The sequence below is a fragment of the Lates calcarifer genome, linkage group LG9 (genome assembly GCF_001640805.2).
Source record: "Lates calcarifer isolate ASB-BC8 linkage group LG9, TLL_Latcal_v3, whole genome shotgun sequence".
In the NCBI taxonomy this organism is placed as follows: Eukaryota; Metazoa; Chordata; class Actinopteri; family Centropomidae; genus Lates; species Lates calcarifer.
In genome coordinates, this window is record NC_066841.1 from 11,531,070 (window position 1) to 11,554,666 (window position 23,597).

The 23,597-nt window shown below is 41.9% G+C and overlaps 1 protein-coding gene across 4 annotated transcripts in view; it reads right to left on the reverse strand.

Annotated features, from left to right (window-relative positions):
• LOC108874437 (mediator complex subunit 13L) overlaps positions 1-23,597 on the reverse strand; it is a 76,065-nt gene that overhangs the window by 31,005 nt on the left and 21,463 nt on the right. The window lies entirely within an intron of this gene.

Genomic DNA, 23,597 nt, shown 5'->3' on the forward strand with positions numbered 1-23,597 from the left:
GGGGGGTGGGGGTGGGGGAAATTGAATTATAAATCTTAAAATTCGAATGATGAAAATTTTAATCATATTTTCCATGACAGCGAAACATCTGCACACACCAGCTTGAGGATAATAAACAGCACATAATTCAGCGTCATGTGTTTATAGCTCGCTCTGTCAAAACATGCTGCATGTGCTGATGAGAAAACCTGCACATCGTATCAAAAATTACACTTGCAGTCGTGTGTGCAACTGCACGTTCGTGTGCATGTGTGTGTGTGTGTGAGCATGTTTGAACAGAGGATGCTTGGCTGTACAGCTGTCAGGTTGGCTGCAGCGACAGCCCAGTCAAACCCCATGCAGTTGTCAAGCCCAGTTAGCCGGAGAGCGAAGAGTGTGCCTGTATCTGCGCAGCTGACACACATGCTTGCGTCTTCAGGTCTGCACATGCATGCACATGAGTTTTACCTCAACCTTCTCTTTTTTTCTTTTTTTTTCTTCCCTCTTTGAAATCTAAGAAATCAGCTGCACTTTGCCCGAGCCTCTGACATGTCAGCAGCCGGTCCACATGTGTGTCAAATGTGCTGTGAAACAATTCTGCACCCTCCTGATTTCTTTAACCCTCGGACCCCCCGACCACCCCCCCCCCCCCCCCCCCCCCTCCAGCACCAACCCCCACTGCCCTCCTCCCAAAAAGAAAGAACACACGCGGGCGTAAACACACACACACACAAACATAGCGGCCAGTTAACAGTGTTTCTCTTTGTTCTTTGCCATATACCTGCAGGGCTGCTGGAAGAACTGGAGGATTGTGGGTGGGTGTTGTGTTTGCTTATAGGGTGGTGGCAAACAAACCAAGCATCACAGAAATACACAAGAAAAAAAAAGAATGAGAGACAGAGGCAGAGGCAGATCGCCTGGGGGATGGGTGGCATAAACCCCAGTGGAGGTTTTCTCTTTCCTCCTCTTCCTTCTCCTCCTCTTATTTCTCTTCCTTGATTTTTTTTTTTTTTTTGCGGGGTTGTGTATTCCTTTCTTCCCCTCAGTTGCTTTGTTGATATTTCCCTCCTGTTTTTTTCTCCTCCTCCCTCTTCTTCTTCTTCATACCACAGTGAATGAAATTTCCTTACTCGCCAGAATTACCCTGTAACCATGGAAACGCTGGCGGTGAGAACATGGCGCCCTAGCATTCAATTTCAACACTGGTCCCTCCCGCCCCTCACCCTCCTCCTTCTCCTCCTTCCTCTGTTCTATTGCTTCTACCACCACCACCACCACCCCTTTCCTCACACCAAAACCCCCCACCCACCCCTCATTTACTCCTGCTTCAGGGCTCAGACAGGAAGCTCGCTCTAGCCAGCTCTTCTACAGAGGAGAGAGATAGAGCGAGCACCATGAGCAGAATGCCAAGTCTCCAGCAAATCCAGCTCATTAGCTCTCACTGTCTCTATATCTCCTACACTCTCTCTCTCTCTCCTGCTCTTAAAAATCCCCCAACTTTTCTTCTTCCCCCCACTCTGCCAATCCTCCATCTTCATTTACTCCCCTCATGACCGGCTCCACAGTAGGCTCCTGACCCTTATTACTGAAAAAACTGTGTCACTGACTCCTCAACCTCACATCCTCCCAACACTTCCCATCCAAAAGTTGACAAAAATGGACCACACACACCCCTGAGAGGACTCAAAGGAAACTTTTCCAGATTTTGCTCTCCTAATTCCTGCATATGATTTTGCAGTTCCCTAAAAGAGCAGGTACTGCATGTTTTACAAATCCCAACAGCAGTAACAGCGCATACTTAGATGCCTGGAAACATGCAATCCACATTAGATGCTCCTGTTTACGTTGTAGTTGTCAGAGAGCCAGCTCACTGCGCCATATCAACACAAGGTGTGACAAATCACTCTTGCAAGCAAACAAGGTCAGGCATCCACGCAAGCGTGCACACACAGCCACACACAAACATTGTAAATATAGAAAAAAAAGTGTGAAATAAAAACAATGATCTGATGCATTGAAGCATTGATGTGAGAGGCATATACTTGGAGGAAAACATTTCACCAACAGTCAGTCAGTAACCACCACGGTCTTAGTTTTTACTGCCTGTTAATCAGAGGAGGAACACAGATGGCCCAAGGGAGAAGCGTGCTGGAGACACTAAATGCACAGCTAAGTGCAATAGGGCTTTAAAGCATCATGATCCATCATTCATCACAGCTCGAGCGACAGGGAACTGCATCATGGCTGAAAGAAAGGAACTGGATGTAATCAGCCTTGGTCTCAATTAGGTTAAACTGTGGGGCTCATCATTTTTGGTCTGTACTGAGTTTCACTGATAAATAGACTGATTTTTTTTTTTTTTTAAATAGAAGAAGGACATCCATTTAAAAATTATTTTCACCAAGATTTGCTGTCCCACATAGAGCCAAATGTTATACTTGATTCTAGTGAAAGAAAAATGAAGAGAATGCAAATGGACTGATTGCTCCAGTCTCCCTTTAAATAAGTAGAAAATGTTTAGTTTTAGGGCTGTAACTAATGATTATTTTCATTATAGATTCATCAATTCATCTTTTAGTCTGTAATATGTTTAGATATAGTAAAAATCAATTTACAATCTCTCCAAGCCCACAGTGATATCTTCAGTTTGTTTGTTTTGTCTGACCAAAAGTCTATAATATGAAGACATTCAATTTACTGTCATATGTGACAAAGAAAATCTCCACATTGGAGAAACAGATTCAGTTTGTTTCATTTTTATTGCAGACACTGAAACTGAAAACATCCTGAAATAAAAAATGCAGACAAAAATGTCCTGAGCTGATGCGGCAAAAACTATATTTGTTGTAGTTTACTCCCAACTGTCGAAAAAACTGTTTGCAGTGTGTGTGTGTATGTGTGTGTATCAGATGAGAGGAATATCAGGTATGAAAATGATCAGAATGATTACAAGCAGTTTGCATGTGTGTTCACATTCACACATGTGTAAGTAGTGGTTCCCAAAGTGCCTTAGAACACATGCAAGCCCTGTGTGTGTGTGTGTGTGTGTGTGTGTGTGTGTGTGTGTGTGTGTGTGTGTGTGTACAGTAAGGTAATGTCCTTACAAATGCATGTTTATTTCACACAGCCCTCTTCCTCCCCCCATCCCCATCCCCATGCCACAATGCTCTTAACTGCTGTGCCACCCCAAACACAAACAAGCAGTGATGGAACTGGGTCGCCACTACCACTCTCTGCATTTCCACCTCTCTTTCCCGTCCTCTGTCTCTAACCCTGTCTTTCCATCTCTATCTGTTTCTCTCTGTCTCTCTTCTCTGCGCGTTCCTCTTTCTCTCTCTCTCTCTTTTTCATTCTCTCATCCGTCTTTCAACTCTCCTCCCACCTCTCTCCCCCGCGACTGTGTTGGCCTCACACCACTAGGGGGAGTGACCACTCGCCACTACAATGCTGTGCTAACAAACACAAAGATGGTATTGATCTGAGAGGGAGAGAAGGCGGGAGCTGAGGTGTGACAACACTCTGTCTCGCACACGATGACCCCTCTCCACACATTTCCTTCCTCCTCTCTCTCTCACTCTCTCCGTTTCTCTCTCTCTCTCTCTCTCTCTCATTTGTTCATTTGTCCTGGATCAATAGCACTGGCAGACTTGGCGTCCAGTGGTGTCTCTGCAGTGTGCAGGGTTTGAGCCCTCACTGGGCAATGCATGTGTACGCAACACTGTGTTTATGTGTGTGTGATTTCACACAAAACCCCAGTGCCACTTTACTAATTAGCTGCCCTGCTGCATGTCTGTGCAGAGGTTGGCCTCTGTTGTATGTGTATGTGTGTATGTGAGTGTGCATGTGTGTGAGCACGGGAACGTGCCTCAGTATACGTATGTGCTTTTTACTAATGAGAGCGAGAGAGAGTGATTACAAGGCTGCACAGATGGATAGAAGGGGAAAAAGAGAAAGAAGGACACAGGGAAAGAGGAATAAGAATGATAAGAACAATGATGATGATAAATCTCTAAATTCTGTGTCTGTGGAAATGGGAGTCTTGTGTAAAATCTTTATAAATAATAATCAATTGTATAAATTTAAGATCTCTAAATGTGACACATTTTGAAAATAATATTCTGAAAAATGATCATACCGGGGTGGCACAGTGCTGCAGTGGTTAGCACTGTCGCCTCACAGGAAGAGGGTTTTGGGTTTGAGCCCCGGTTCGCCCAGGGCTTTTCTGTGTGGAGTTTGCATGTTCTCTCCAGGTAGTCTGGCTTCCTCCCACAGTCCAAAAACATGCAGGTTAGGTTAATTGGTGACTCTATATTGCCTGTTGGTGTGAGTGTGAATGGTTGTTTATCTATATGTGTTGGCCCTGCGATGGACAGGCGATCGATCCAGGGTGTACCCCGCCTCTCGCCTAATGTCAGCTGGGATAGGCTCCAGTCCCAACGTGACGCTTAAGGGATAAGCAGTACAGATAATGGATGGGTGAATGATCACACAGCAAGACAATGACAGAAATATTGGGGTGGGGGCACCTGAGCATTCATGAACACTCAACAAAGAAAACATACTGCACATAAGTGGGTGAATAATACGGTGTAAGCACTAAAGATGTATATGACACACATCTGTAAATTTGTTAGTGTCATGTAAAGCTGACACTACATTTTTATGACACTACCTGGCAGTGTGACCGACATGAGCCGTTCATGTATGAACACCCTGAGAGGACCAATGAGGTCTAAAGATGGCAGGTGAGAAAATGAAAAGGCCATAAAGGCTGAAGAGAACAGAACAGGCCTGGCAGTGAGCTTTGGATCAGCACAAAGAAAAGTAATTGTAGAGTCACTGATATTGATCAACAACGCTGTCAAACCCTAAAGAGATATTATTCTGTTATAATGTTACAGTTCACCATAAATGTTAAAACAGTGGTTTGTGACATTTGAAAACAGGGTTCACACCCTCCACCATTATCACTCAATAATTTGGACTGCTTGTGTCTCTTGACTCAGTTGCATTCTACAAATATAAAGGGCGAAAATTCCCAACAAGACCAGTGTGATACGAAGCAGTTTGGTTGGCTGTAATGAGCAAACTTCTAACAGGGCCAATTTCTCATTTAACACTCACACAGACATGAGAACAACACAAAGAATAGTGTGAAGGGAGACACAAGAAGCCCAGAAGGGGCCACTTATAGCTTTTATGTGTATAATAATAGCAGTTCACCGTCTTTGTGCTGGCTCTTAATACAGCAATAATATGCTGTATTACCCTGGCTCTGAGCCAGAGTTAATGCAGCTATAGGCCAGAAAACAGGTACTGTATATCTGAAGTTCATTCATAGAAAGACAGGGAACAAAAACAGAGAGTTAACTGTTCAGGAACTTCCATTTCCACTGGACAAACCTGCTTTTAGTTTGGCTGTAGCTCTAGTTTGAGGTGTGGCAGGTAAACATGAACCTGTCAGATCTTTTGTAGCTACTTAATGTTGCAGATCATAAATTTTTAAGTTCACCAGTTATTCGGTCTTTTAGGTTAAAGGAGGCTCATTTGTCCCCAGACAAAGCTTTGGTGACGGTTCCTGTCTCTCACTAATTATTACATCACCACATTTGCTCTGTCCACATTCCTTTAGACAACTGACTTGTGGGAATCTGCTCTTTAACCCCTTGATGCCTGAATTTATTTACAATTGTATAAAAAAAAATAATTATTTGTGTTTTTGCTTTCAAGCTGATGCTAAATTAAGTAGAGATTGTTAATTTGTCTATAGCACATAAAATAGATATACATTTTGGTATGACAATAGGCATTAATGGTAACCAATGGTAAATTTTTTATTGAAGCCACAAAATTGTTTACAATTATTTACACTAAACTAAGTAACTATAACTATATATATGTGTGTATATATATATATATATATATATAGCTTTTCATGAACCGGATTTAGGTCACACTCCAAACAGTCCTACGGTAAAGCAGTGTTTGCAAAAGGTTCCTAGGCGCATATTTAGAATGCACAAACCAGCATTGGGGGAATGCATATGCTATCTTGGCTGCAGTCTGAATGCAAACGGTATGATGCAAATACGCGACAATCGGCGTTAAGGGGTTAAGCTCTGTTAACCTGACACAGATGTGTAGACACTGTGGGTATCATATCTTGAGTCTACATCTAATGAAGACAAATCATGGTTGATGAAGTATAATCGCAAAAGTCTTTCTCTGCAGCTTTACTAACAAAATCGTTATACTTTTCCATTTGAACTTATTAAACTTGAACATAAGGTGATAAATGGAATTAGATTAGCATCAAATGCTAATGAAGCTAAAAACACACACTGTATTACAGTGAGACTAAAATGCTGAAAGACACCTTTAGCATGACCTTTCTAAACCCCTGTTAGGACAAATACAGCTAATCCTGGTTGGAGCACAGATAGAGTAAAATCATACCAGACCATGAACAAGTTAGGGATTTTTCCCATGTTAGACACCACCTCAACTTCCATTGTTGATTACATCTAAACAGTAATAACTCAGATTTTTATCTTCTGGGGTGAAGCAAAGCTTCATTACTCAGTAATTGTTCCCATAACTGAATATGAATGCCTCCAACATCTGTGTTGAAAAATAAGACGTACATTTTCATGGAAATTATTACGGTCTCCATCTATTAGCCTGGCTAATTCTTGTACTATTAAAAGATCAAAGTGGCTTTTACATATAGCTATCCTATTTGTTCAACTTTGCCAATTTCTCCTGAGCATCAATTTGAAACAGCATGTCTTATGTAACAGCAGAGTTTTGTGCTCTGTTAAAGCAGCTTTACTTTACTTGAGCCCACTCTTTCTGCCTGTGGAATCTCTGGAAGTAGAATGAAAAATTGCGTAGCATTTTGTCTCTATGGTACATTATGAGAAAGACCTGCTCTACAGGCCCAGGTGATCTGCAGTTACTCCTGTGTTTTTTCTGATTTTAATCACATGAGCAACCTTCACACACAAGAGCAAGTTATGGGATCAGGTCAATTAAACATCTGTGGTATAAAGACAAGGACTTTTATCCAGTGACATGTAAATACTGTGTATTCATACAAGCGCTGGCAATTGGCCACATAGTTTACATTGTGAATATTGATGTGTATGCTTGTAATACTCAGCCCAACCATGCCAGTACTCAGAGGCTTTGCTGCCTCACTGTGTGATTTAAACAAGCAGGGGTAACGTACTACGTGATTCATGAAATGCAACAGCTTTTGAGACGGGAAGTCACAATCGTGGTTTACAATTTTCCAAAGAAAAGTTTCATTTTGCAAAAAAACAAAGAGGAAGACAGACTTTCTTGCCTTCTCTCTATCTGCTCTTCAGACCATTACACAGCAAACACCCTGCACCCTCTGCCCCCGTCCATGTGACAGAGTCGCCCACACATTCTCATGCTCTAGTGACACCATTTCCTAAATTTTTCAGCAACACCCGCTCAGCTCAACACAACAGAGTGTCCGCCGTGCCTCTTAACACACCACAGATACTTTGCAAAATTTGGAGGACAGTAAACAGGAAGCTCTGTGGGCTTTTGAGTTTAACAGATAACAAATTTTTATAACCTTTAAACTGGAAACACAATGACTTCTATTGCTTTTATTTCAGCCCACAACAGGTTAGATTTACAACTTCTGGTTAAAGCTATGAATGCTGGCAGTGTGCTTATCAAATCCCTCTAGCACCCCTTCAACTGTAAAGACTGCAGGCACCCAAATGTGAACTTTAACTTGATAGTGATCGTATTTCTATAAAAGGTGGAATTCTGTGAGAGGATTTAGGAAAAAATTACCCTGCCTATACCAAAAAGATGACGTTAAAGGACTTAGCACTTGCATGTGTAATGGCAAACAAGGCAAACGCACACATGGCAGGCACTGAGACCCAGAGAGCCCAGGAAGATGGACAGAACGAGGGGCAGCAGTGACAGCGAGGAAGAGGAGGAGGTTCAGAGAGTGAGGCTGAAGGGATGAGGGGGAAATCTGGAATCAATTAGGTGACTGAGATGGAGTTGCTTGCATAGTTGTGGGGGTGAGTCAGGCAGAGAGGCAAGAGAAGGGACCAGGGTGTGAGTGTTGTGCCATGACTGGATGTCTACATATAAACACATACTCACAAAAGCAACTTCACTATATCCCAGTTAAGTATTTGTTAAGTAACCGTCCATGTGCGTGCTCCGTCTGTCTACAAGTTTTCGGTCTGTACCCCCACCCCCATCCCCACCCCACGCCCCATCCCCCTTCTTACAGAACCACTTGGACCGGTGGAGTCAAGTTGCAGCCAGTAAAGCCCCACCTCTCCCGAGCTCAGGTCAAAGTGGAGGGTAAGAATGGGTGGCTGGCACCGACCCAGGCCATGTCAACACAGCAGCTCTCAATATTCCCTTACACAACTTCCCCTCATTACTTCTTTTTGCACACTGAATTCACACAGCAATTTTTTGTTGTTTTCTACCACTTGGCTCTGATGATGGGGGAATTTGACTTAAGAAAAAAAAAAGAAATGAATAAAGCACAAACAGGAACTTTGAGAGCACATGTTGTAGAAAACTGGCTTACATCGCAGTTGTGCTTGCAAGCTGAGGTTTGCAGAACAAATCCAAATTTGAAGACATATGCACAGAGCGTACCATGTCACAAATTTAAGTAACACTGATTGTGGTTTAGTCACATGGGTTCTGCTATTATATACTTGGAGGGCCTGGAGCAGGAGAGGACAGAGAGGTGCAAATACAAAGTGAAAACATAAAGAGTGAGCATTACTGTATGCGGGTCTGCTTGTGTAAAACAGTAAGATTAACAGGAGAGAGAGAAGAAAGAGGCAGAAAGATTGAGGTGACCAGTGGGTGTAATTCTCTGAGGGGTCAGTCTCTCCATGTGCAAACAGGGATCTATTTCACAGACGAAGCTGCACATTTTACACTCTCCAGAAGGGAGGTGTCATCATGGCCACGCAGGAAATAGGGAGGAAAATAAATAATTGAACAACAAAGAGGAATCACTACAAGCACAATGTTGCACCACTATGCTAACACAAGAAAACACCAGTCACTTGCAGCTCAAACTTTCTCATTAAGTCAACAAGACAGGCAGTGTACAGTACGTCACTCTGGGGCCTATGCTCAAATTTAATTTGTGGTGTTATACTATTTATTTTTCCCGTGTATTTCCACATAATATTTTTCATTTATTTTTAATGTAGTAAACAGAAATAAACAGAAATAAGCCCCTTTTTTTTAGTATCTCACCAGATTGGGAGTGATGCTGTGTGTGAGACTGTCATTAGTTAGAGCATGTTGACAGTGTAATTTATAATTTACAGGATATTTACAGTATTAATGCAGAGTCAATGGTGTAATTAGAGTGACTTGGAGAGGATCTAGCTAGAGCTATTATACCAACATCAAGGGCAAAATGAGATTATTCTCTAATATAAACTGCTATAATGTGTGTGGATGTGTGTTCACAGGTTTGGGTCGTGTGTTAGCGTCAAGTCATAGAAAGAGGAGTGATAGAGTAGAGAAGAGGCAAAAAGATGGCAGGAAAGTCATGCCAGTTAAGGTAAGGAGATATAAATGGGCTATGTATGATGCTGAAATGTGTCTGCGCATGTTGGTGTGTGCGTGCGTGCTGAACTTTGGCCTCTCGCCAGCCCTGACAATCAAAAAACAGCCAACTATGCAGAGAAAAGCCAGCAGAATTATCCCACACCCTTACGTAATTTGACAGTCACTTAGCTCATTCCACCCAACACACACACACACACACACACACACACACACACACACACACACACACACACACACAGAACAACGCCACACACAAATCTTTTGATGTTTGGCATGCTGCGGATGGATGGATGCTAAGTGCTAAGTGCCAAGTGTTTTCCCATAAGTCAGTGGGAAATAAATAAATGAATGGGACGTGGTGTCTAAACTGTTTTGCGCACATTGTCACGAAAACACATTTTGTCTCTATGGTCTCATATAATCACAATTAGCCTTTTTAAAAAAAAAATTACATTAAACTAAAATCTGGAAGCAGCCATTCCTCTGCTGAACAAGATTAAAGGGAAATAAACCAAAACAGAAAAAAAACATTTAATTTGCAAAACACTGAAGTATTCTAAAACATATTTCTAATGTTGACTTCAACCTTCAACCATAAAGTTTTATAGATGTATTTAACATTAAGATGGGTATTATTATGTTTGTTTTAGCATTTTTACATTAAGTCTTTTAAAGTGTCTTTCTCAAAGAGCTGTCTATCCACAGACCTGTGTTTGTGTCTCATCATTATGAGTTTGTTAGCTAACTTGCTAACCTTTAACCAGTATAATAATTATAGGTCTGCTGCATTATTATATTGTGTATTCCCTTCATATTCTTTGTTTTATGGTTCTCAAACTGCAGCTTGAATAAACTATCAAACTATCATCTTTTCCTGAAGTTTCCTCAGCAGTCGCTGTCCACTGTTTCCTCTCGCAATTAATCCTGTTTGTCTAAATACACAGGACTTAACAGCGCCTGTTTATTTCTGTTTACATAGCTGGATGTGATGAGGATGACTTGTATTTATAGTTTGCTATTTGTGTAAGCAGATGTTTCTGAGCAACTCCAGTGGTGGTCCGCGCATCAGCAACATCCACAGCTCTTGGGTCCTTTAATACCTGGATTTTATACTTTTGTGCTTCATCTGAATAACATCACGTGACCCTGGATGGACGTTATTGTCAGATATACCCCGTAAATGGGCCATAAGGGGATTAAATGAAACAAGTGCAGAGGAAAGGAGAGGAGAGAAGAGGAGATTCACAGAAACTTGTAAATGTGCAAACTGCCAAAAGTTAATTTCCATCCATCTGCTTTTATGCACATTTTACATTTTTGCATAAAAAACCTGAGTCAAAATCCCAAAACCACGTTAGCACCACCAACTGTTTATTTCATTGCACCCAACTCCTCATACTTGCATAACAGCAGTGGATGGGAACACACTTTCATTTGCATTTTCTCTCATCAATTTTCTGGAATTCGTTTAAAATTTGCACCAAATTTGGGTGGAAGCTTATGAGGGAACAACCAGATGATTTCTTCCTTTAAATGTTGACTGAATATAAAGTGTCAAAGACAGTTGTGGAGTTACACAAAAGAATGAAAACACACACAATTACTGTTTAGTGGCAAAAACTACAGAGACAGAAAATATTAAATAACATCAAAAGGGAAACAGACCTTAAATCGTCACCTCCCCAAAAACACACACCTCCTCCTCTTTTCCTCTCATGTTTACCTTTTAGAAATACTTTCTTCTGCTTCTCACCAACCATGACATCAGCCTGGCGCTGAACTCTGCCCGTGCCTGTTCGCACCGAAACCATGTAATTAAATGAAGGTGGACTCACTTTCTCTCGGCTCACATTATGCTCCCTGGCAGTGTGACCACGCCTGTGCTCAGTTCAAAGCCAAAAATCACCACAGACGGGCAAGGTCACTGACAGACGATCAAAAAACGTTTGACTCACCCTTCCTGTGGAAGAAGTGTTTTGTGAAGTGGGGGAGGCTAAAGCGGCTTTTGTTTGTTGTCAGCAACGGCAGTCTTGAGTGTGTGAGGTCTGTCTGGGACCTTGATATTCTGAGTGTTGTTCAGGTGGAGTGAAGGGATGCTTCCTTTGATGCCCATTCATCCAGTGTGTGTGTAATAAATAATATGTCAAGTGTCAAGCAGCTAGTAGTGCTGAGACACGCACACACAAACTATCTTGCAAATTACAGCGTACCATTACTCAGCGTTACCTGAGGATTTAAAATGTGGAAATATTCTGAATAATGTAACTATAACATCATGTGAGCAAATTAAAGAGAAAGACAATTAATATTCATGATGACTTTTGTCTGACGAGCTTTATAAGTGATGCACATTAAAATGAAACACTAACAGATTAAAATATAAGAGCATGATATCATTAATCACTTCAGCATTTGCCAGAGCGGCTGGAGCTAGCAGTGTAAAAAGGGCCCATTTCTGTGGTGTTGACCCTCATGTTAAGCCACAGACACTTGAGCACCTCATTAGAAGTGAATGGGCCTCAAGGTGGGAGGCAGGGCAGCTATTGAGAGGCTTAGCAGGACTCCACAGGGCTTCCTAACTGCCACTAGAGGGGAGAGGAGAGAGAGAGAGAGAGAGAGAGAGAGAGAGAGAGAGAGAGAGAGAGAGACTGACAGCAAAGCTCTCTCTCTCTCAAGGATGAGGGAGAGATGGAGGGCTCTCCTCTCTCTCTATCTCTCTCTCCAGACAGACCAAGCAAGCCGTTCATTCATGGCAGTGCCTGTGTTGGTCCCTGTAGTCTGGGTCCTTAGAGCACTTAAAGCATGAGGACACATTTTTCAGTCAAGTCTTACATTAGTGCTGCAGAGATCAATAGTTAGAATCAATTTAAAAAAAAAAAAAAAAAACAGCCAATCGACAGAGACGTCTGGCATCGCTTGTGAGCATGTGTTGAATTTAATCTCTGGTGAGGGAGCAGCAGAAATTTAAACACAACAGTTTAACGACAGGACTATACGCTGCAGTGATGCTGCATGTCACAGTTCAAACCATCAGCCAAACCTGCACCACAGCTGAGTCTGGCATCACCGCCGCTCATTTGTTTACTGCTGCATGGACAAAATGTTCAAATGGCAGGCGCCAGTCTAATATAATGAGCACGTCAGATAAAGCAGAACTCAGTTCAGTTTTTGCCAAGTTTTTCTTTATTATTCCTCCACACTTGTATATATGTATGTATAATTTATGTTTGTTTGATTTAAATTTACCCGGCATTGTAGCTAAGATAAGGATGAAAATGCATCCAAAAGTCCAGGACCGCTCTTTTTACAGGCTTGTATGGGAATCTCTCAGAAATGGTCACTTCTGCTAATGGCTTCACAGAGTCTCATTATCCCAGATTTTATGACTAAATTCTTCAGGCCTCTGCCATTTGAGCCAGAACTGTGGTTACAGAAAGATTAAGGATAAAAAGATACAGCTGATGAAAGTACAGCCCATTGTACAAAAAAAAAAAAAAAAAAAAAAAAAAAAAAAAAAAAGACTGTGGGAATTTATTTTACTGGCATCACAGAGCGGTGATTTTAATCCAACTGGTTACAACAGTGGACAGAAATGCAAAAGGAAAAAAGAGTTCCTTTTTTTTTAAAAGCAAAACTGAATAAACCAAAAAACTCCTGTGACCTGTGTTCAAGTTCAGTCTTTTGCTGCTTTAAGTGAAGAAATGTGACTGGACACATTCCTGACAAGACAGCAGAAGCTACAAGTCAATGCGCTGAGGCTTTCCATATCCAAAAATGTCATTTTCATAATTGCTAATTGTTTTAACAAACAGCTGTAGCCCCTATAGGAGAATGGCTGGCTATTGTGGAGACATTGATTGTGTGGTTACTGCAACAAAATCAGCATTTCTGTGCCAGTGATAAAAACGCCAGGGGAAAAAATCAATTTGGCCGTTGTAGTCACTTGATGCAGGCTGAGAGGCCTCACAAACTGCAGATATCAAAGGCAGCTGGCTCGTCTTCAAGAGGGAGGATGGAAGGAGATAACAACAGTATTCATTCCACTTAATCCTTGATCATTTATATGAGAATATATGTGTACATATTATGGCTTCATTTTGGAGTCATTTTTGATGTTAAACAAATTTAGCTTTAGTCTATGCATCATAATTCCTGTGCCCTGAAGGAAAATAAACCCAATCCTAAAGTCAGACTGAAACATGATGTAGAAACAGGCTATTTCTATCTAGAGCCGAGATGGTTTTTTGTTTGTTCTTGTTCGTGAGCTCAAAGCATCCTATTATTTTTGCTGTTTTTTGCCACGCACTTTAACTGCTCAGAGCTACATTGTAAAATGACTGCATACTTAACTAATACTGCATACTATCACATGATGACATATGGTGACGCTAAGGCAATTTTATGTATGTTACCCAATCTAAAAAAAAAAAAAAGTCTGTCTCTACAGTCTGTACAACATCCTCAGGACCTTAATTCTGACGAGGAAAAACACTACAAAAAACTTAAATGGTGATAGAGCCGACAGATACGTGCTCCAACCCAAATAAAATAAACATTTACCCATATTCTACTATTTTCATTACATTATTTTACTGTGATCACAAGAGACTGTCGGTGCTCTGAACTCCTCGCTGTCAGATACTTTAAAATCTTTATTGCACATAGGTTACCGCGGGTAAGAATGTCAGATAAATAAATAAAATGTACTTGCACTTGGAATGGAAATGTAAAATGTTAGTATATTGTGAGTGTATAAGTGTCAGCCTCAGGCAACATTATTATCAGCCCACAATCAGCAAGTACATGTCTGTCACTAACATTAATCCTCTGTGTGTGAAGACGTATCAAATACAGAGCTGGGCGAGCGGCATATTTCTGTTTATTGTGCTTCCAAATCATCCCATAAAGGGCTGTTAATAGTTAAAGACTGAGGAACATGCTTCTTTTTTTTCTGACTTAAACATGAAACACAGCTGCCTTTGTATTGAGCTAAGAGGCTAAATACAGAGGGAAAATACATAAACCAGCTCTATTTGTGCTTAGTGATTCCTATAAACCCATATTCTATATAAGCACTGGATTGTTAAATCATCTTGAACACAAAACAGAAGTGTCATACTTTTTCTCTCATTTCCCTTCCCTTCCTCGTTTTTCCCTCCACCCTCTGTCTCACAGTTTGCCCCACCCCTCAACTTTGTTTCCCACATTTTCATAGTTGCACTCTTCCATACTTACACACACTAAATTCCCTCACAACCTCTCTTTCTTTCTTTCTGTCCTCATCTTCTGCACTCCTTCTCTCCCGCTCTATCTGTCTCTATGCCTCATTTTGTCTTTCCATCTCTTTCTGTCTCTCTAAAACACACACACACACACACACACACACACACACACACACACACACACACACACACACACACACACAAACACATACAAAGCTCTCATTCTTTCAGTTTGTGGCTTTTCTTTCAAAACTGAAAGCTTTGCGAAGGAAAAACTTACACCCCCACCCCTTCTCCGTGCAGCTGGGAAACTTCACCCTTACCATCTCTCTCTCCCTCTCTAAGACACAGGCAGACACACACACACACACACACACACACACACACACACACACACACACGGTACAGGGTCAGGAGGTCACAGGCCACGCCCTGACAGCCCACAAGGGGTGGAGAGAAGAAGAGGAGGAGGGAAGGTAATCAGAGATTCTCAGTTCTTCCCCACAAATTTACAGACAAGTAAACATGACTGAGGCAATTTTTTCCTCACTTCTCTCCCACAGCCTGCTTCCTTCATTCCTTGTTTCCTTGTTTCCTAGCCCCCCACCCCCGTCCGTCCATCCGTCAGAGCAAAAGGTTTTCTCCCTCCCCCTGCAATGCAAGTTTTTCATCTTTGCACTACAATTTTGAAACCGAGTATGCAACAGTGCACTCTCCATTTGTCCGTCCTGTCAGAAAACAGTCATAGCTGAAGAACAGACTGATACTTTCTCACAGATTCGCGATGAGAAAGATGTGAACAGGAGGTGTGAAGTGACCGATTTTCAAAAATAAGCGTTGTTTTTGCTGGCAGGGAGGCGAATAAGAAAATAAAAGAAACATGTGCAGAGCACCACACCAACTGCATATCTAAGTGCCCAAAGAGAAATCGCAGATGTTCTCCTCTCCCTCCAAACAAACCACTTCTTTTCTTCTTTTTGAAGCATGAATTCCCATCACACACACACACACACACACACACACACTCCCTCCTCCCCTCCCCTCCCTTTCTCCCTCTCTCTCACTACATGTATCTCTCCCTTGTCCTTCCCCTCCCTCCTCTTCTTCCCACTCTTCCCGCCCCTCCTCCCCTCTTCTTCTTGCTCATGTTTTCTTTTTCCCTTTTTTTTTTTTTTTGCTATCATGGAATCACCGCTTTCCACATGTGACTCACTTTTTCACCAGCCAAAGCCAGACAGGAAGAAAAAAAAAAAGTCAAATGGTTGTGTCTTCTCTCTGCCTAACTCAGACTCTGTGTGTCCCTCTCAATAGGTGAAGCAGCATTCCTTGGAGGGGGGGGGTCTTATAACCTCCATAGGTCTCCCTCTTTCAGTGAGGTTGTTCCCTATTAAGACGTGTGTCAGCTGGCGACCTAGTTCCCGATTCAAGCAAAAATCAGGAGGCTAATTATTCATTCCCTCTGGTTGAGTTTTGCTTCGGAGGAGCTGTTCCTAAGACAAACCCTGGAGGAATAAAGAGGAGGAGTAGGCCTTGATTGGCACCCCGCACACCCCCACACCCCCAACCACCACCACCTTTTATTTGCCAAGAAACTGAGCGTGCTCGCAGACATTCGCCACTCTAACATCACAGAGAGCAACCCCAAAAACAAGGGAGGAGGGTGGGGGCACAGCCTGAAAAGAGGAGGAGTGGCAGCAGGAGGAGAAGGGGGGGCTGGAAAAGGTGAGCATCAGAGCAAAGAATGGACGGCAAGTAAAACTTGTTGACACAGAGAAGCGTCTCGAGAGTCGTTTCAGATCAGGACTCGATTTTCTTTTTTTTTATTAAAATCACATTAGAAAGTTAGTAGTTAAAGTTAGTAGAAAGAGCACTCGTAATATGTCTCTGTTGTCATCAAGTGTCATCGACACTCACCTCATTCTATAAGCTCAAACCTGACTCTCTCTCTTTTCACTTTTTATTCCCTCTGAAAAGTAAAGGGATACATTTCAGTGCAACACACAGTATAATGATATTACTGCATCTGTGGAGAAGGCCAGTGGTTAAGAACAGGCTCTCTATAAAAAATATAACTAGCAAGTTGTTGTTCTTAGTGATGAATATTTCTCTTTGAAACAACCCCATAATAAAAACACCTCTCTGCATTCACAGAGATGCCTCTCACTTTCACTGACTCTCTTTTATTCACTTCCTATCTGCTTTATTTTACCCTAATTGACCCATGTGGCCCTTGTCTTGTTAATCTTTAACGCCTTTCATCCAGCTCCTATTCACCGTTTTTATGACTTACAAGTCATAACCCAGGGAGGCTTTCTGACGAAACCCGTGCGGAAAGAAATTACCGCTTTCACCCACATTATCAGGTCAGAAACACACTTTCCTGTCTGCGCGCTGGCACCTGCTCTGTCTCTCTGACAGCATTCAACAACGTGCGTCCTGGGAGGGTCGTTTTTCGCCATGTTTGCACACCCCTCATCGCTACTGCCACAGAAACACAGGGATCACGTTGGCTGAACGGGGGGAAAGCAACGCTGCAAGCTCTCGTCCCACAGCCCATGACAACGTCTCCTCTTCACCTGTTAATTTGCCACTGTATGGTATCATTATGATGATATCAGTAACAATGGCTGGGTAGGCGGGGTAGAAGCAGAAGAATGGAGCGAAAGAAATAACAGAAAGAGAAGTGAAGGGAAGCAAAGAGAGCTAAGTGAGGAGAAGGATTATAAAACACACCCACAGATCTTAAAATTTTACATACTGAGAATGTGCCAGCCTCAATATAACCTTATGGCTTTGATTTCACACTATACAGTATATTCAGCTGCTCACTCTCATCGAAAACGATCAGGTGGCTACAGCTCCCAGTAAATCATAGAGAGCCAGCACTTTAGGATCACCAGTTTGAATCCAGGCTGCCATAATCACCGAGGTGAAATGGACACCGGTCTCCATTCACTTAACAACTGCTGCCGAGATGCACTTCAGCAAAACACTTAATCCGTCACTGATTCAAGGAGGGCCATAAGTAGAAAATTGTGGCTGTACTGAACAGGATATGATGGTGCTATTTAGGTCTATAGGTGTAAATATCTGTCACTATAAGGGGTGGCTGCTGTAAGCTGTACAGCCACTCTGAAAATCTGCACTAGGAAAATAAAGGTTTAAAAAATGGCACACTAAAAGAACAATCTGACATTCAGGGAAATACACTTATTTGCTTTCTTGTTTAGAGTTAGATGAGAGGATTGATACCACTGCAAGCTGCAGCCAGGGAAAAGCAGCTCACCTGGCTAAGTCCAAAGGTTATAACTTCAAGATACTTCCAACTCTACAGCTAACTAACATGTTATATGTCTAGCCCTGCCTGTGATAGATATATGAGAGATTAAACAATCCAATCTGATGTATTGACCAATAGTATTTTTAATAAAGATAAACATAAACAAACAATTTTGCTATGAATCTCTCGTATATTTTGGAGGACTTCTGACAAAGATACATACTAAGTGGAACATTTTACACATTTTACTTTATTCTTTTGCAGCATAGAAGCATAACAAGCGGAGACATTTTGGCTGCCACAGTCCAACCTCTTTTAAACAGGTAAGCAGTGTCAGGAGCACATAATTAGAGCAAATCAAGCGTAAGCACTTATCTGATGCAGGCATAACACTTTCTCGATAAGGAACATAAAACGCTCCTCATGACAGGAACTCACGCTGCTCTCGCACACGGTGGAAAGTGCCCTCAATGGCATTATCAGCTACATGCTCCAAGTGTTAAATGCAAATGTCAAAACAAAACCAGTTTTTGATCCTGTTTTAAATAGTAAAGAGTCAGGTAGAGCTGCTAAAATAAACAGGGAATTATGTTCGGCACATTAATATCTGAGCATCCTCGCCAGCGGATCCATAGCAGTAATAACCTCAATCTAACCTGTATTTCTGAAGCAGGTGGCGAGTGGTGAAGAGGGTTTGTCTCCACAGGCCAGATTATGAGTTCACAGCCAGACGTGGACAGATGGAGGCAGAGGTTAGCCCTCCCTCCTACGCTCTGCTACACATACACACACACACACATTTGGCAACCATTTTTTCACAGGACAATTACCTTGCGACCTCTGCCAGCTCTCTCACACACATACACACACAGTCTTGGCCAATTACAGACACACACACAAGAAAATGATAACAGTCACAGTTGAGCCACACACAAACCTGTCATGTTGTTCACATACTGTACACACTCCTCAACCACCCCCCGCCCCCACCCCACACACACACACACAATATAGCAACCAGCTCTGTTTCTGAAGGGCACAGCACCCAGCTGCAGCTTTCTAACACAGAAGACAGACAAACTGAGACTGTCCCTACATATTTGGCAGAGATTTTTTTCTTTTCGCCTTGTTTAAACCAAGTGCCTGAAGTCATGTCCAATTCACTCTCTCTCTCTCTCTCTCTATGTTCTGTTAATTCCATTATCTCTGATTATTTTCTCATAAGCATTGCTGCTCTAATCCACTTGTTGGTCACATATCTTTGTTGCACCAGCCAAACACTGGGCTGATAATGGACACGCACGACCCAGGTTTTTAATTCACTCCTATCTCGCTCTCCTCTCACATCCACTGGTAACTGTGATGACAGTGGAAATACACTGAATGATGCTGAAAACGATTTTAAAGGAACAGAACGGCCAAAAAAAAGGTGAATTTGTAATGCTAATGTAAAACGATGCATTCAAGATATGGTGTTTATTTATCTCTCTGCCACCTTGTATCCCTGTGCTGTTTAGTTTGCAGTCTTTAAGATCATTTCAAATTAAATATGCACATAATTTCTCAGAGACAGTGTGGTTAAGACTCCACATCTCTGGAACAACATTCACCCCCAGCTAGGATTGATTCCAGTCAGAGTCTTTTTCTGCTGGATTTCCCCTACTTTGTATTCCTATCAGCTTTACTACAGTTTCAAGAAAGAAAAGGAAAACTCAGGGTGGTGGAAGGCTTGCTGTTGGAAAAAAAAAACATATAGATATTATGTGTATTATTTCCAATCGAGACCTTGATATCAGGATAACACAAATATCCTTAATACATTGAAAACGCTTATGTAGCATGGATCTGACTGGGGTGCGCAAGATAAATATTTCAGCAACCTCTGATGAAATTATTCTGATCATACAGCATACATAAATACGCCACACCTGCTACACACCGTTAGCTGAATGGCCCTCTAACTCTTCCTCCTGCTCCTGCATTCACCTTGACCACATGCTGTTCTGGTGGCACACAGGAGCACCGCCTATGGTGTTATCAAAGTCATCAGCCCCTTAGTCCTCTGCTTGTAGAAACTCCTCCTAACTAGATAACGCCGCATGCACGCGCTCATCGTCTTATCCATAATCAATCCTATTACAGCGTTCTTGTGTCAGGGTGAATTGAGCATATTTGTGGGCTGACAAAACAAACTGACATTTCCATTTAAGCGATCCAGTACATGCTTTTGTTTGGTGTAATTTATGATGAGTGCAACACCAGAATAACTTGAAATTAATAAATTGCCAGCCCACAGTAAGAGCTGCAAGGTTCAGTGGCCACACAGCACATGTAACACTTATTACTACGTCCGCGATTGTGAAAAAGGGGGGCCTGCAAATTCAATGAAAGCTTTGTTTGAGATTTTAACACATTTTGTGCTATTACAATGGAAAACAATACAAAAAATTCACATTAAATAAACATCAATCTGAAAAAATAGACTTCAATGACAAAAGTCACTAACATTTCATTTCCTCTGACTGATGAAGGAATAGAAAAGGTAAGACGTTTATTTAAATCATTTTGTAAGCAAACCAAGACTGAGATATGACTCAGATGTAAGTTTTGAAGTTGTTATGGGGGAGAGGTAATGGCTCATCTAACTCAGGTGGGAAAGTCATTCCTCCACAGGAAAGAAATGAGACTGCAAGGCCACTGCAGAGAAAGGGATAAATAATTGGACAATTGTACCAGAGCAGACAGAGCACGGACAGGAGTCTAGGTCATAACACGAAAGTGCGAGTTTTGTTTTTAAAGTCAGTGTCTATAGCCATGTGCACAGTGCAGGAGCAATGTGACGGGAGAAAATTTAGGGACAATTCTGGCGGCAGCGTCATAGATGAGATGCAGATGGAGATGTTGGCAGTAATAAGTTTGCGGATACAGTCTGATCTGGGAGAGGCGGTGGGTTTGGATTATTGCTGCGATGTGGGGCTCCCACAGCAGTTTGTTATCTAAGTCACTGCAGTGTTGTCAGTATTGATGGGGAGGTCTCTGCACAGGGTTTGCCAAAAGAAAAACAGCAGCACACACTTGTCAAGGTTGAGCTTAAGGTGGTGGACAAGCATTCGACTGGAGATGTCAGGGAGGCTGGAAGAGATGAAAACTGCACGTCCCCATGTGTCATATCCCCAGCTGTCAGAGGATGGAGTGTAAAGGAAGATTGTTGCTGGTCTCAGAGCAGCAGAGAAAGACAGGGTGTGAAGACAGGGCCAAGGACTGGAGTTAAGAAAGAGAAGAGGGGGAGTCCCAGTAACGAACCCTGAGGAACCCCAGTGGAGAGGGTGCACTGTAAAAATAAAGAACCACTCTGCAGTCTATCAGGTCTTTATCAGTGATTTGGAAATACATCACCTGAAGCAACAAAATGTATATCTTGTTCATGTACTGCTTGTTTCTGTCTTTAAAAAAACTGACAGTGGAGTTAAACAAGTAAAGATGAACACTACAAAGTAAGAAGAGAGAAAAACAAGAAGGGTAGCAGATAGGAAGTTTTTCATAAACTGACAGTTTATATGTTGAAAATAAGCTTTAATAAAAACTGAAACCCTTCCTTTCCACCCCCACAAATCCCATATGACACCTACATGCATCCCAGCATACCTACCATGATGCCCAGCATACCAACAAATCCATACTGAGGTATTTTTGGTACTTTCCGCCAGCAATGTAAGATGTGGTTACATGATTTGTTGGTAAATTTCATCAACTCCATTCCTCATTTCAGACTCTTTACACTGCCCCATGTGAGCTGGTAGCAAACATGTGACCACTGTGTCGTCAAATTTCCATTTACTGTAACAGATTAACTACAAATTATAAACTAACTAAAAAGTTGTCCATATGTCCCTGTCAACACTCCACTATTTTTGTTTTCAAAAGGGATGAATTATATCTTTACTTTGAAGGCTGAGCGGGCTATCATTTGGTCTTATTGTGCCTGCCTTTGGTCGGTATGATGTGGCTGCTGACTGTGTATCTGTATGCAGCCAGCTGTGACTAGAGCCTTGTTTATACCGGACACGACTCAGACACATTTTTTTAGTCATTCGTCTCTCAGAACAGAAACACCTTAACTTTAACCGCTGCTGCTGTCTGCAGCAGCCCTTCACAGGTTCCTGCTGCATTGCCCTCACACACACACACTGCACTGATTTTAAGCATCTGTGTAGACTTTAAATTTCATTTTTAGATGTGTAGATGGAATAACATTAATAATAGCTGCAGTGCCACTTACATCTTTCAATGGTAACAAGCACCTGTGTTTTTCCTGCTATGACAAGTGAAAACAGATGAAAAAGACCTACACACCTACTTCAACAACGAGTAAATGATTGCCTGTTTCTTACATCATAGTTGTCATAGAAACGCGATAACTGACGCTTGGAGTAAAATGTGGTGGTTTCAGTATCGCTGGCACTGTCAATAATTACATTAAGGCATAACTCTAAAAGGCAGCGGTAGGTCCAATGACACTGAATACTCCTGTTTAAAGAGCTCACATGTACAGGTGTATCCATACGTCTAACAGTATATTACTGTTCATTTCATTTCTATATGGTGAATTATATCAGTACATTAATATTGATATTTTGTTCAATGAACTGGATCCTATGTGCCACTCAAATAACTGCTGTATATCTTTCAACTAATGCAACAACTCGACCTTTACACATGTGATGACATGTACATCCTTGCAAGGAATCCTCTCATCATCACCCAGTAACACAAACAGAGACAGACAGGTGTGTGTATACATTGTGTGATGACACAGCACTGTGGATGACTATACAGCCTTTGTGTCTCTGTATGTATGAAAATCTCCTGGATGGTTCGATTGTATTTTCAGTTGCACATTAACACTCGTGTGTATGTGTGTGTGCATGTTCTTTATGTGCATGTGTGTGTGTGTGTTCATCTTTATGAGTCATGTCCAAAATATGTCACTTTCTTTCCGACTGTGCTGGCAACATGCTGATGACTCAGCCCATTCAGTGCATTAATCCTGTTTCCTCACAAACTGTACTCAACCCCAGACTCTGATTTAATATGCCATATACATTACAGGCCAATGCCATTTGATTTTAAGAAAGCAGGCTGCCACGTGTCAAACATGATGTTTAAACACTTTGAACCAAAGACAATATCAGACAGTGCTGGAGTACAGTGGGAGAGCAGCAGAGAGGTAACACTAGATCATAGCTGCTCAGGCTGCTGGCACTATCTCAAAGGCATGATTTATTTAGACTTAACCTCCAGAGCAAAGATTCATCACCTTCAAACAATATCAAGACGCTCACATTCCACACACTCCAATCACACTGTAGGATTCATTGCTTCTTCAACACAATCACCACCATACTCAATATTTTTCTATCTTTCTTTACCTGCAAAAGCCTTTGGGATCACTATACAAAAACAAATGCCCTTTGGGAAGTCAGCCAAACCTGCCCCGTCCCCTT